Raw genomic sequence first — 12,318 nt, forward strand, 5'->3', positions numbered from 1 at the left:
GCACCACGGAGAGAATTACAGAGAAGTGACTCATTAGGGGGGGGGACCACAGCTTCCAGAACCCTTCTCCAGAAAGTAAGATCCAAAGAAGAGGTTAAGTCAAGCCGGTAGTGATTAAAGAAGGTAGAGGGGGAAAACCAGGTTGCTGCTCTACTTATCTGCTCTATCGTAGCACCGGCCTTCTCCGCCCAGGAGGCTGCCACCGCTCTCGTTGAGTGGGCCTTCAGTTTCTCCGGGCCAGCTTCTCCCCGTGAGGAGTAAGATAGTGTGATGGCCTCCCTTACCCATCAGGCCAGCGTGCCCTTAGAAGCTTTCTTCCCCTTACGAGGGCCCTGAAAGCAAACAAAGAGAGAACTATTCTGCCTACACTCGTGTCGCCTCTAGATATTGGATTAGGCATCTTCTGACGTCTAGTGTATGCAAGACCTTCTCTTTCGTGTTCCTAGGGTTAGGGCAGAAAGAAGAAAGGGTGATTTCCCGGGTCCTGTGAAATCTTGACGCCACTTTTGGTAGATAGGCAGGGTCGGTTTTCAGAATAACCCTATCCTCCAAGATTTGTGTGAAGGGGGAGCCTGCCGATAAAGCCTGAATATCACTAACCCTACGTGCGGATGTGAGAGCTACCAAGAGTGCTGTCTTTAGGGACAGAATTTTTAGGGATGCTTCCGACGGGGGGCCTCCGTTAAAGCTGAAAGGTCCAAGTTTAAATCCCAGGGTATAGTATTTCGGGATGGGATGGGATCTAGCTGATGCCTTAATAAACCTAGATACCCATCTATCCCTAGCCAGGTCAAAATTATAGAGCGCTCCCAGGGCCGCAACTTGAACTTTTAAGGTACTTGTGGCCAGACCCTGCTCCAACCCCCTCTGTAAAAATTCCAGGATGGCTGTGAATGGAACCTCCCTACCCAACCTGGAACCTGAGACTGAAAGGAATTTCTTCCAGGTTTTCCCCGTACAGCTTGGTGGTGACTGGTTTTCTACTTTGAAGTAGTGTGGTGATAAGATTTGGGGAGAAACCTTTGTCTTTCAGAAGAGCCCTCTCAAATTCCAGGCTGTCAAGTATAAGCTTGACGCCCGAGGATGGAGGTCTGGACCCTGAGAAAGAAGGTCCGGGAGCTCCCAAAGAACCCATGGGTCGGAGATTGATAACCTCCTCTTCCATGAAAACCATGCCCTCTTTGGCCAAAAGGGGGCTATCAAGATTACCCTCGCTTCCTCTTCTCTGATTTTCCTCAGAACAGCTGGAATCAGAGCGGTCAGAGGAAAAGCGTAAGCTAGAGGGTAATTCCATGGGATCATGAAGGCATCCATGGCTACGGGGTTCCCTTTGGGATCTAGGGCGTAAAAAGAGCGTGTGTTTTTGTTCTGATTGTTGGCGAACAGATCTATGGAGGGCCGGCCCCACCTTTGTACAATGTGCCGAAAAACAGCTTGACTTAATTCCCACTCGCCCTGCTTCAGCTGTGTCCAACTCAGAAAGTCTGCGGTGCGATTTTCTATCCCTTTTATGTGTAGAGTGGATAGGGATTGTAAGTTCCCCTCGGCTAAGTGAAAGATGACCTCTGTCGTCTGCATTAGGGAATGGGACCGTGCACCCCCCTGGTGGTTCAGGTATGCCACTACTACTTGGTTGTCTGAAAAGACCCTCACGTGATGACCCTGTAGCGTATGCATGAATTCCCAGAGTGCCTGCTCTACTGCTAGGAGCTCCTTCATGTTTGAGGACATTAGCTTTAGGCATTCTGTCCAGACCCCCTGAGCTACCAGATTGTTGAGGTGAGCCCCCCAGCCTTGCATCTGTGGTCAAGATTTGCGGTGTTGGGATTGTCCATGGAATCCCCCGGGCTAGATTGTCTATGTTCCCCCACCACTCTAGGGGAAGTATGGTTTTTGCAGATAGCGTTAAAAGACCTTCTAAACGCCCTTTTAGGGCTTTTTCTGCCTCTAGGATTTCCCACTGAAGGGTTCTGGTATGTATTTATGCCCATTGGACGGCCGGAAAGCATGCTGTCAGGGAACCTAGTAGGGACATGGCTTTCCAAAGGGACATAGACGGGTGGGACTTTGCCCGAGATATCTGGCTTAGGATTTATTGAATTTTCCCTGAGGGGAGACGACACTCCTCACCTTTTGAATCCAGCACGATGCCTAGATATTCCTGTATTTGGCATGGTTCTGTTTTGGAACTTTCCAGATTCAAAAGCCATCCTAAGCGAGTCAAGGAATCCATGACCTTTTTCAGATGGGATTTGCAGTCTAGGAAGGAGCTGCCTATTATCAGGAAGTCGTCTAGGTATGGGACGAGCAGGGTGTTCTGTTCCCTTAGATGAGCCATCACCTCTGTAACAACTTTGGTGAAGATCCTTGGGGTTATGGCGATGCCGAATGGGAGGGCTGTATATTGGTAGTGTTCGACCACTCCACCCATAGGAACTGCTACCCTGAGGAACTTCCGGTAGTCTTAGTGTATCGGGACGTGATAATAAGCGTCCTTTAAGTCCAGGACGGCCATGAAACAACCGGGAAACAGCATTCTTACTGAAGATTTTATTGTTTCCATTTTGAAGGCTTCCACCTTCAACAGTTTGTTCAGTTTTTTTAGATTCACAATCGTCCTATATGTCCCATCTGTTTTTTTTTCTCAGGAATAATGGAGAATAGAAGCCCATGCCATCCCCCCCCCCCCCCCCCGAAGGACTGCCTTCCTTACCAGTCCCTGGATTTCCTGCTCCAAGGCCAGTTGCTCCTCATTTGAAGACCTTTCGGGGGTTATAACAAAGTTTTGCTGAGGGAATTTGAGGAACTGCAGTTTCAGGCCCGATTGTATTATGCTCAGAATCCATGAGCTGTTGGATATTAGCTCCCAGGCCGGGAGAAAACTTGATAGCCTTCCCCCCACCCGGGGCAAATCTTCATTGGGGGGCCTTTCTGTTATCACTGGAGGGCTTGTTAAATAGGAATCCCTTGGTCTTCCTTCTCCTGTCTTCCCATCTATCCTGTTCTTTAGGGGGCTTCCTACGTATAAACCTTCTACTCCGAAAAGGTTTCCTGTAAGTAGTGTTAGACAGGATAGGAAACCGCTTCTTATTGTCCCCTGCCTTATATCTAAGATATCATGAAGGGCGGACCCAAATAGAAACTCGCCCTCACAGGGGATGGAGCACAACCTAGACTTAGTCTACAGATCCCCGGGCCAAAATTTGAGCCAGAGGGCTCGTCTAGCCGCGTTAGCAAGCCCTGCTGCTCTAGCACCTAACCTGACGGAGTCCGCCGAGGCGTCAGCCAGGAAGGCCGCTGCCCATTTCATTATCGGGATAGATTCAAGGATTGTGTCTCTCGATGTTTTTTGCCTCAGTTGTGATTCAAGCTGATCCAGCCAGACCATTAGTGACCTGGCCATACACGTGGCAGCTACCGCAGGTTTTAACCCCCCTCCAGCGGCTTCCCAGGAACCCTTTAGGAAGGTGTCTGCCTTTTTATCCATGGGGTCTTTTAAGACGCCCATGTCCTCAAATGGAAGGGAGTATTTCTTTGAGGCCTTGGATATGGCGACATCTAGTTTTGGTGCTTTCTCCCAAAAGGAACATACTGGGTCCTCAAACGGGTACTTTCATTTGGGGGAAAGGAAGCCCTTCCTCTCCGGTCTTTTCCACTCTTTCTTAATCAGCGAGTGAACATGTTCGTTGAGTGGAAAAGATCTCCTCTTTTTTTGTTCTAGACTGCCAAACATCACGTCTTGTATGGATTTTTTAGGCCGGGTATCTGTTAATCCCATGGTAGATCTGACAGCCTTGAGGAGGCTGTTTCCTCGATAGGGAAACAGCTCCGTCCTCCTCCTCTATCTGAAGATGAGGAAGAGGAGGAAGAGATGGAAGTGTCCGAATCTCCGCCATCCTCAGAACTGCTAGACCTGGACTTGGGGGATATGTTTTTAGTTTTCCTTAACCTTTTGCCCCCCTGAAAAGATTTAATGGTGTTTTCGACATGCGATTTAATCAGGTCTCTAAGTTCAGAGGCAAATCTCGGGGTTCCCTCGCATATAGTCTGCTCAATGCAGGAGCTGCAGAGTCTCTTATCCCAAGTAGTGGGCAAGGTTTCAGTGCATAGTGCACAAGTCCTATTTTTTGTTTTCCCTGTACTCTTTTTTCCCTATAGGAGACAAAAAGAGAGAGAGAGCAAGGGCCCCTAGTTACAAAGTGGACTTTCACGAAGCTCACTTACCAACCAGACGGAAGAGCGGGTACCGATTCAGGAGGTGGAGCCATCTTTGCAGACGGAGTCCTCCTGGAAGATGCTGAGGTGGAGTCCTAGCTGCGCTGCGACGATCTGCCAGAGCGCCCGCTTCCACTGTTTCGGTCCTGGTGTCCCGTCTCTTCTTTCGTTGGGTTGGCGGTGGTGGTGGCGACTGAGGAGGTAGCTCTTGCTCCTCAGGTAGCTCCTGGTCACTCATTATTATATATGTATAAATATATACTTTTTTTTTTTTCTCTACACAGCGTGCCAGAGCTCTGATGAGCAACTACTGGCGTCCTTCGCTGTCTTTTTAAGGCACTGGGAGTCCCTCCCATAGTGCCTGTGGTGACCCGACGCCCCCTGCACCTGCAGGAGGACGCCCGCGCCTGCGCAGACTGGCTACCCAGTCATGCATTGCAGCGTTGCGTCATTCAGGGGCGCCCGGGGCACGTGCAGGAGGGAGGGACACCATCACCTGTGCAGACTGGCTATCCAGTCATGCATTGCGGCGCCGCGTCATCCAAGGGCGCCCCGTGCGCACACCCGGAAGTTGAAATGCATGCCGCCGCGCCGCACTCTCACCTCCGCAACCAGGGGGGTCCAGCACAGTCCTCGACGGCCCCGACAGGCCCTGCTTCTTCGTCCGGACCCCCCTCCGCACACCCCAAGGGCCCACTGACCGCAGCGGTGGCGCATCAGGACACCGCACCAGCCGAGGCAGGGGAATCCCACTGCCTGGATCGGACAGGCCGGGCCTGGCATCCCACGACGTTCATCTTCTGGCACCCCACAGGTATGCCTCCTCCGGACCATAGGGTCCCGTCAAGGAGAGGAAACCAACTGATGTGGGAGAGAGGTACCGCCCTTTTATCTGTAGGTTTCCTGTCCTTGAAGGGCAGATCACCTCTCTCCGTAGTGCCATCATGGGGGAAGGAGAAACATTAGTTTGTCAGGGGAAATCATTAAGCTTAAATATCACTGTTCTGGGCAGCAGGTCATCCTGTGTAAACGTGCTGCCGAGAACAGTGCTATTCTCTGCTCACAGAACGATCATATTAAGGTTCACAGGTGATTAAACGACTGCCGATTGGCTTCATATAACCAGTCGGTGGGCATTTTGGCTGCGTTAGTCCAGTGTAAATGCAGCCTTAGGTCCCAGCACCTTATAGGAGACGTCTTCTCCGGTTGCTCACATCCTTTTTCCCCTTCACGCATGACGGCACACCCGCTTCAGTTGGTTTCCTGTCCTTGATGGGAGACCTCATGAAGTATCAGGCGGCTCACCAGGATAAAGATCCACTTACCCAGGCCTGTCCCGGTGGTGGAAGAGAAGGCTGGTGTTCCGTGGCGCCGGCCTTTAGGGCCTGGTAGCGCCGTCCACAGGTTCCCTGGGGACCTGCTGCATGTGGGGGCAGAGGTCCTGGGCTTCTGTGCACCGCGGCGCCACCCTCCCCCTGCAGCGCACATGACCAGGAGTGAGCGGTCACGTGCCTCTGACGTCGCCGGGCATGCTGGGCAGGGCGTGCCCCGGTGTTGTTGGCGGCGGCGCCGGAAGTAAGATGGCGGCGCCCTGTGAATTGCCGGCCGTATAGCCCAGTGGCTGACGTTGGCAGGAGGAGACCGCAGGGATTTGGTAGCTGACCCCGCCCTCCTCCCTATATAAAGGTGCACCTACGGTCAGAACACTGCTCAAGGAGTCCGCCATAATGTTAGACATGGAGCAGCAGCAGCTGTCGCCACAGCCACAGTCGTTACCAACCTCATCACCACCTCCATCTGCTCGCCGTTCCAGAGGGTCCAGCGGTAAAAGCAGCAGCTGTCCCAGTCAGAGAAGTAAAGCTTCTCAGGACTCCACGGTCTCCAGGAAGGATGCGTCGCGTATCCTGAAACAGTCTTCAATTCCGTTATCCGCAATGGCGGGGTGAGTGATCTTCGTGAATGTCACTATATATATTTGCTACTGGGCCTCCTGTTGTGTGTTTAATCACCAGGAGGAGCCCAGGAAAGTTACCGACGAGAAGCGGAACAAGGAATGTGCAATATGCAAAGGTCAGTCATCAGATCTGAGGTAGAGGGTTCCCTTAAAACAATTTTAAGGAAAAGAAGGAAGGTCATATCTGATTCTTCTTCTGGTTCTGATTCTTCGGTGTTGTCAGGGGGACAGTGTTGCAGTGAAGCTTCATCCTCATCCTCCTCGGACAGTGATGGGGGGGGCATGCTTCCCCATAGAAGACACCGATAAATTGATAAAAGTCATCAGAACCACTATGGGGTTAAAGGAGGATAAATCCGTAAAATCCCTAGAAGACATTATGTTTTGAGGGTTAGAAGAGAAGAAAAAACGCACCTTTCCGGTAAATGCAAAGGTCCAGGCACTTATTAATAGAGAATGGAGGAAGCCGGAGAAAGTAGGGGCCTTGCCTTCATCCTCAAAAAGGAAATATCCCTTTGAGCTTAAGGACTCTGAAAATTGGGACAAGGTGCCAAAAATTGACGGTGCTGGATCTAGGTCATCTAAGAGATCAGCACTCCCCTTTGAGGACTCAGGGGTGCTTAGAGACCCCTTGGATAAGAAGGCAGATACTTTCCTAAAACATACTTGGGAATCAGCAAGTGGCCTAAAACCAGCTATTGCAGGAACATGTACTGCCTGTTCCCTGATGGTCTGGTTGCAGCAGTTGGAAAATCAACTAAAAGACAAAATACCTCAAGAGACAAAATGCCTTCCTGGCAGATACTTCTGCCAATTCTGTTAAGCTCGCCGCTAGGTCAGCCAGTCTGTCAAACGAGGCAAGACGAGCTCTGTCGCTCAAGGGATGTCCTGAGATTTACAATCAAAGTCTAGGCTGTCTTCCATACCTTGTGGCGGTCAATTTCTCTTTGGGAAGAAGTTGGAAGACGTCCTTGAAAAGGCGAGCGACAAAAAATGAAGATTCCCTGGGTTTTCAGCAGAAACCAGGAGAACCTATTTTTGGAGGGGGAAATTTAATAGAGGTCGCCCCTCGGGGGAGAAAAGGAAATTGGATTTCAAGAACAGAAAAGAGGATATAAGTTCGGTGGTCCCTCCTCCACCTCCAAAAAGCCTCCACAATGACGCCAGGCCACAAGTAGGAGGGAGGCTCTCTCATTTTGTCCAGGCCTGGAAAAACATCTCGAGTTCCTGGGTCCTCAACATATTAAAGGGATGGACTGAAGATTCAATTCCTTCAGCAACCACGGCAAATATTTGGGATGACCCCGGTAAGGAAGTTCCCGGACGAACAGCTGGCTCTGGAATCAGAGATCCTTACCCTTTTGGAGAAGCGAATGCTATGCGAAGCTCTGGTCAGTCAGAAAGGAAGGGGATTTTATTCCCCTCTCTTTCTAATAAAAAAACGGACGGTTCTTTCAGGACTATTATAAATTTAAAAGGCCTCAACCGTTTCATAAACAACCATACAATCAAGATGGAATTCAGCAATAAAGCTTCTGTTTCAAAATTGTTTAATGGCAGTGACAGATCTGAAAGACGCGTATAATCACGTCCCCATTCACCCAGATGACCAACAGTATCTAAGGTTGCGCTTTACATCCAAGGAAGGTGCAGGCACTTCCAGTTCTGAGCTCTCCCCTTCAGGTTGTCAATTGCCCCAAGGGTGTTCACCAAACTAATAGCCGAAGTAACGGCCTTTCTTCGCATTCAAAACACGGTCATAATACCGTATCTGGATGACTTCCTTATAGTAGGGAATTCAGAGAGCCATTGTGTTTCTCAGCTGAAAGAAGTCATGATGACCTTGCAGAACCCTGGGCTGGATAGTGAACACACAAAAATCAAGACTAGAACCCACTGGACCCCTAAAGTTAAATTTGACCTGTCCATCCACCACAAGTGGGAGTTTCTGGTACGTAAGGAGAGATGTAACTTTCCTTCTAAATACCCTTTTAAAATTTTTGTGCTGACAAGATTTCCCACTGAAGGACTCTTGTGTGAAATTGAGCCCACTTGACTGCCGGAATGCACAATGTTAGAGTACCTAGCAGGGACAGTGCTTTCCTCAAGGACATATCTGAGGTCCGTATAGCTGCAGAGACCAACTTTGTGACTTTGTCTATCTTGCTGTCAGATAGAATACAAGCCTGACACTCGGAGTTTAGAGAAAACCCTAGAAAGGTCTGGACCCTTGTGGGACACAACAGTGCACAACATCATCATGACCGATGCGAGCAACTCAGGGTGGGGGGCACACCTGGGAAACCACATAATTCAGGGCTCTTGGTCAGTCCTAGAGGAAAAAGGGTAGTCAAACTTAAAATAGCTATAGGCAGTGTGGAACGCTTTAGAGGGCTTCCTCCCTTTACTCCGGGACAGTCATGTTCGGATTATGTCGGACAACAGAAGCACCGTGGCTTACATAAACCACCAGGGGAGAACAAGATCTCATTCCCTTCTGGAAGCAGTAAGCAGACTTTTTCAAGTAGCGGAGCAAAATCTCCTATCTCTTTCAGCACTACACATATGTGGCATAGAAAATACAAGAGCAGACTTCCTAAGCCGCAACAAGTTAAGGCAGGGGGAATGGGCCCTGAACCCCAGAGTATTCCGGCAGATAGTACAGCTAAGGGTCTGCCAGAAACAGATTTGTTCGCCGACAAAAACAACAGAAAGGTGGAGAAGTTCAGCTCACTAGATCCAAGGGGAAACCCATTGGTGATAAGACACCCTCCAGATTCCCTGGGGTTTCAAGTTGGCCTACGCCTTCCCTCCAATAGCTATGATACCTCTTGTAGTGAGGAAGATCAGAAAGGATCGAGCAAGAGTGATCCTCATTGCCCCCTTTTGGCCGAAGAGACCATGGTTCTCCCTCCTGAGAATGATGTCCCCATCAGACCCATGGATCTTTCTGGAAATCCCAGACCTTCTGGCACAGGGACCAACATTCCACTCTCAAGTAAAGGGTTTCCACCTTGCAGCTTGGAATTTGAGAGGGCAATATTGAGGGGTAGTGGTTTTTCGTCAGGATTAGTTTCTACTCTGTTGAGGAGTAGGAAGCCCATAACCACCAAAATCTATGGTAGAACATGGAGGAAGTTTTTAGATTTCCTAGGGGAGCCGTTAAGCCAAAAACCTCCAATTAATTCCATCCTGGAGTTTTTAAAAAAGGGGTTTGAGTTGGGTCTAGCTACCAGTACACTCAAAGTCTAGGTTTCAGCCCTAGGAGTGTTGTATAACTGCAAACTCGCAGCCAATAAATGGGTTGCAAGGTTCATTAAATCTTGTGATAGATCTAGGCCGGTCTCAATACCCAAAGTTCCCCCATTGGACCTGAATTTGGTGCTTGAGGCTCTAACTGAGGAACCTTTTGAACCAATCCAGGAGATATCTGCAAAATACATTACTCTCAAAACAATTCTTTTGGTGGCTTTGACATCTGCCCGTAGAGTAAGCGATTTACAAGCCCGATCCATAAATCCTCCATATACAAAAGTATTTGACGATAGAGTAGTATTAAGGCCTGACCCAGCTTACCTCTGTGAGAGAAAAGAATCCATCTTGTTTGTCTGTGGTATCCATTTTGTCTTCACTCTTATGTAATGGTCATCAGGTAACACTGAGGGGCAGTGAGGTTTCACATTACTGTTCACTCCCCTATGGTTACTATTGGTTCATAGGTCAGAGGGAACTATTCCTTTGTCTCTGACCCTATTTAAAGTGTCACATGTGTTAAAAAAGCAGAAGTCTTTTTCTAGTACACCATTCCTGGCTGTGCTGTACTGATTTCCCGAGCGCTCATAAAACAAATCTTATTAATTTGGAGTTCGGAAGGCATAGAAGAGAGCGTATTTCGCTCACACCTCCCTAAGGTAGTGCTCAAATTTCATAGATCTCAGTAAATTGTTCTGCCCTCCTTTTGTGATAACCCAAAGACCCTAGGGGAACAAGAGTTTCATAACCTTGATGTTAGAAGGGCCCTATTACAATATATACATGTAACTAGCCAGTGGAGGCGAGGCCAATCACTGTTTGTAGATTTCCAGGGGAGTAGGAAGGGTTATGGGGTGACCAAATGGACTATAGCCAGATGGATTAGGGAGGTCATTTCCTTAGCCTATTCGGCAAGTGACACCCCGATCCTTGACAGCATCATAGCTCACTCCACCAGAGCCATCGCTACCTCTTGGGCGGAAAAGGCAGAGGTATCGATAGATCAAATCTATAAGGCCGCTACCTGATCGTCACCATCTACCTTCTTCAAACACTATCGGTTGGATCTATCCTACCTTACTGACTTAACCTTTGGTAGAAGGGTGCTGCAAGCGGTGGTCCCTCCCTTCATAATAATAATTTTTATAGAGCCAGCATATTCCGCAGCACTTTACAATTTTAGGGGGGGCTTGAATAGACAAAAAGACATTACCAAATAAGCATAACTCAGATATTAAAAGGAGTGAGGGACCTGCTCGCAAGCTTACAGTCTATGAGGAATTAGGGGGGAGGAGGGGGTGGGACACAATGTAAAACATACAAATATTGTATAATACAGCCATAATATGCTAAATAGGGTAAGTACAAAGCACTACATGAACTGGTCGCCTGCCAGTATATGTACAGTACAGACAGAGGCTATTCAGTGCATGGATGGGATGAACATGATTTTGAAGAAAATTTTGATATGGGCCAAACTGGGACAGTTAGACAAGTGTGTTAAGGCGATAGGCCAGCCTAAAGAAATGGGTTTTTAGGGCATGCTTAAAGCTGTGGGTATTGGGAATTAATCGAATTGTCCTGGGTAGTGCATTCCAAAGAATTGGTGCAGCACGTGAGAAATCTTGGAGACGGGAGTGGGAGGTTCGGATTAAGGAGGATTTTAGTTTGAAGTCATTAGCAGAACGGTGGGCACGTGTAGGGTGGTAGACTGAGATGAGGGAGGAAATGTAGAGTGATGCTCAATCGTGGAGAGCTTTGTGGGTAAGAGTGATAAGTTTATATTGAACTCTGTATTGGATGGGCAACCAGTGCAATGACTGGCACAGGGAAGAGGCATCGGTGTAGCGGCTGGCGAGGAATATGATCCTGGCTGCTGCATTCAGGACAGATTGGAGAGGGGAAAGTTTAGAAAGTGGGAGACCGATTAGTAAAGAGTTGCAATAGTCCAGACGAGAGTGAATAAGAGCTACAGTAAGAGTTTTTGCTGAGTCAAAGGGAAAAAAAGTTCTGATTATAGAGATGTGTTTGAGGTGTAGATGACACGAGAGAGCAAGTGATTTTATGTGAGGAGTGAAGGAAAGATCTGAATAGAGTATGACCCCAAGACAGCGGGCTTGTTGCTGGGGAGTAATTGTGGAGCCACAAACGGGAATGGCATTTTTTTCACCAAAAGTCTCTCAGGTGTGCCATCATGGGTGAAGGGAAAACACCAAGGTTACTTACCGGTAGCCGGCTTTTCCAGAACCCATGACGGCACCCGTATATTCCCCTCCTTCCTTCTTTCTCACCATATGGGTGTGCACGTTTGTTGGGTGTTATATAATGTGGTGTTGGATTTTGTGTATAACTCTTTCTATGAAGGTCCTCTCAATGCTCTGTAACCAACTGAAGCGGGGGAGAGAAGCTGCCCCTTTTATTTCAGATGGTTTCCTTTCCTTGGTGGGCGGATCCTCTCTCTCAGGTGTGCTGTCATGGGTTCTGGAAAAACTGACTACCGGTAAGTAACCTTGGTGTTTCTTCTTCAGCTGCCCCTGATTCCAGGGTAAGTTTTCACATCCGCAGCTCGTCTCCACACACGTCCCTTTTCTTCGGTCTTCTGCAGCACATGCCGACACTGCCCGTAAAAATAAGGGTCATTATAATGCCGCCTGAATAAAAATAGCTGCCCCTGCTGTGCCCTAAATAATCCTGTGCTGTGCCCCTGAATAAATAATGAATCCATACACAAAAGATAATATCCACGCTGTCCCTCTTATGATACATGTCCTCCTCTTCTATAAAATATGGCCTCCACACCGTCCCTCCCCCTGAACAATAATTGTCAAACCATCGCCCCTTAACAACTATGACCTATACACTGTCCATCCTACACACTACACCTACATTATGTCCTA

Source organism: Phyllobates terribilis, unplaced genomic scaffold (assembly GCF_046119375.1).
Source record: "Phyllobates terribilis strain yellow unplaced genomic scaffold, ASM4611937v1 Scaffold_291__1_contigs__length_2406647, whole genome shotgun sequence".
NCBI classification, from domain to species: domain Eukaryota; kingdom Metazoa; phylum Chordata; class Amphibia; order Anura; family Dendrobatidae; genus Phyllobates; species Phyllobates terribilis.